General features: G+C 37.0%; 1 long non-coding RNA gene across 1 annotated transcript; it reads right to left on the bottom strand.

The window, feature by feature from the left end:
* Positions 1-1,345: 1,345 nt before the first annotated feature.
* LOC132634271 (uncharacterized) lies at positions 1,346-2,967 on the bottom strand. Its single transcript, XR_009580099.1, has 2 exons — positions 2,522-2,967; positions 1,346-2,153 (listed from the first exon to the last, which is right to left on the bottom strand). It is a non-coding gene; the product is annotated as an uncharacterized LOC132634271 (long non-coding RNA).
* Positions 2,968-3,245: the final 278 nt, after the last annotated feature.

Here is a 3,245-nt window from a genome sequence, read left to right as displayed (position 1 = left end):
CGTCCATCATTTTTTCGTTTGTTTTTAGTAGTGACAATTTTTGTAGTTTCTGTTGTTTCTAATTTATTTCTAAAGTCTGGTGTATTTTACTTAGCCGATGGACTCCCTGAGTTTTAATCGATAGAGTCCGTCGGTGTTTTTGTTCTGAGACAATATTTTTTGACATTATCAAGTTTGTTGGTTTTTTTTCCTATAACGGACTAACGTTCGTCTGTTTTGTCCGAGTTATTTGGCCTTTTCTTTAATAATTTGTACATCTAAATATGAGTTCTCGCTAACCTTTTTTTTCCATAGTTCTAGTCAAATCTAACAAACCAGGTTCGATGAATATTTTGTCGGAGACTAAAAGTATTAACTTTTGGCGAACTTAAAGGAGACTATCTTTAACCAACCCTCACAGTTAAGGGACTATTTTTGTTAACTTATGACAAATTTAAAGGACCAAAACTATTAAGTGCATATTTAAGGGACTATTTTGAACCTACTCTCCTAGTTAAGGGATCATTTATGTCCTTTTCTATAGTGACAGTAAACAGGCAATATAACTTTTGTCAAGTCTCTCCCTCTAAACACCAACTTTGAATTTATCTCCTTTTGTTTTTGTTGAAGGAAAATTGGTTAGCCAACATGAATATTACTAAATGTAATATTGACAAACAACATGGAAACTTGCTGGGACCACCATTAATAGAAGGGAAAAGGGTCAAATTTACCCTCCAAGTATGTTTATAGTTTAAATTTGTCCTCCGTCAAAGTTTGAGATCAAATTTGCCCTCCAAGTATGGCTTATAGTTTAAATTTGCGTCAAAGTTTGGGATCAACTTCTCAGTCGATTTTTTTTTATGTTGTGGAGTCCAAATCAGACTTCCATCCATATAAGGGCAAATTTGATCCCAAATTTCGACTGAGAGGGCAAATTTGATCCCAAAATTTGACGCAAATTTAAACTATAAGCCATACTTGGAGGGCAAATTTGATCCCAAACTTTGACGGAGGGCAAATTTAAACTATAAGTCATACTTGGAGGGCAAATTTGATCCCAAACTTTGACGGAGAGGGCAAATTTAATCCTAAACTTTAACGGAGGGCAAATTTAAACTATAAACCATAGTTGGAGGGTAAATTTGACCCTTTTCCTTAACAGAATAGACTGAATATGCTAAGGGGTACTTCACAGCAAATTACATCGGTAAAAAAGTTTCCCAGAGAGCCCACCATAAAGGAGTCACACTGACTACATGAACTAGTACATGGAGGAAATTTTACACCTACTTAGATGGATTTAAAAGCAGCGGCCATAAACACTTGAAGAAAATGAGCGAAGCCATCTTAATGAAAAGGCAAGTTCAAATAAAAAGAACATTGCTCTGGATTTTATACAGGTCAAAGACTTCGAACTAATCATCAACAGTTCCTTCAGTAAACTAAGCGTCTGAAAGAATAATTTCATATGCAAATCACAATTGGTCAAAACAAGATACAAGTAAAATCAGTAATGTTTTGCCTTTTACTATATATGAAGTCTGAAAGTAACAGCGCAGGACTAGGATGGTATTTTTCTGACTTCAAAAAATTGTATAACACTTCTTTTAGAACCGAGAAATCCCCCAGGCCAGTACAACATGTACCTTCAGTAAAGGATCACGAGTCATTTATTGCAAAAGCATTCTCCTTAGAGACCTTAGCACCACAATCTACTGCATCACTCACCCTACCGCTTTCCAAATTCACAGCATGTATTCTAGATGACTTTGAGACTTCATGAACCTGCTATAGAGGCACTTAATAAGAAATCACCTCAAAGTGAAAGTTCACAAATAACCAATCTGAAAGTAACACCACAATCCTTTAGTGAAGTTAGTTATTTCTGAACTTTCACTTTGAGATGATTTCTGATTAAGTACCTCTATAGCAGGTTCATGACGTCTCAAAGTCATCTAGAATACATGCTGTGAATTTGGAAAGCGGTAGGGTGAGTGATGCAGTAGATTGTGGTGCTAAGGTCTCTAAGGAGAATGCTTTTGCAACAAATGACTCGTGAATCCTTTACTGAAGGTACATGCTGTACTGGCTTGGTGGATAACTATACAACTGTAGCTGTCCCTTGGTGGGCAATGTTCCCTTCATCACTGGCTCGCTTCACATTCTATTAACTGAAAAATAACAAAAAACAATGTAAGTATAGATTTATAAAATTACCTCCCTCCTATTCCTGATGCAACAATCCTGGTCAGTAGCAAGAACAATATGAACTCAAAACACACATTGATTAGTGACAGCAACGAGAAGGTGAAAATCCTGAAACCCATTCAAGAAGTAACACTGAATTTGTAAGAAAAACAAGAACAAAAAGCCCAAAATCTTCAGAGAAAAAGAAATCATAAAGAAGCTAGCCTTAAAACAAGCAAACTGAAAGTTGCCACAAGAAAAAAGGAATTGACACAAACCATTTCAAGGAAACACAGAAACAAGTAAATTTCAGTTGATAAAAGAAAAATAAAAAGAAACAAAATCAACTCACCAGTGTCAAAGACATGAACTTTGTTGGTATGTCTGTTGTCTATGCCATAACCACCAGAAACATAGAGAAGCCTACCACCTTGTACAGCGTTACAGGTGTGGCCCCACCTTTTTCCAGGCCCACCACTTCCATGTACAGCCACCTTTTCCCATCTCATCATGCTTAACAACAACTCTTCAAACAGCACTAATCTAATCTAATCAAAAACCAAGATTCTTAACTGGGGCAAGAAAATAAAATGTTGCGGGGGTGTTTTCGGGGGTGGGGGGTGGGGGGAGAGGAGAAGTAGAGTGTTTGTTATGCTATGCTAAGATTTTGATTAAGGTTCTTTGGGTTTATGGCGTTTTTATAATGCCTCACGGCTAAGAATTGAGATTATTGTAATTTGTACAGGCAGTGACAGGTAAGAAAGAGAAACGGTTCATTACAAATAAAAATTGTCACTGTATCCGGATGCTGCACACGAAGTGGAAATTGTACTGATTTCACAGACATTTGGGGCTATTGTGTAATAAAGATATCTATGAGAGCCTGGATCAAATAGTACTTGGATGAGAACCATAATGTATTCTTTTATTTTATTTAGGGGTGTTAAAAAGCACTCTAGACCCGCAAGGGTGGCTCAGTTGGTTGAGCAGACGATTACCTAAACGGGGTATCTCAGGTTCGACACTCTCTACAGAAGACAGTTTACCTTGTACGCATTCGAAGAGTGGCGACTGCG

Source organism: Lycium barbarum, chromosome 3 (genome assembly GCF_019175385.1).
Source record: "Lycium barbarum isolate Lr01 chromosome 3, ASM1917538v2, whole genome shotgun sequence".
NCBI classification, from domain to species: domain Eukaryota; kingdom Viridiplantae; phylum Streptophyta; class Magnoliopsida; order Solanales; family Solanaceae; genus Lycium; species Lycium barbarum.
The sequence above is the reverse complement of the archived record's forward strand: the minus strand, read 5'-3'. Positions and strand labels throughout refer to the sequence as shown.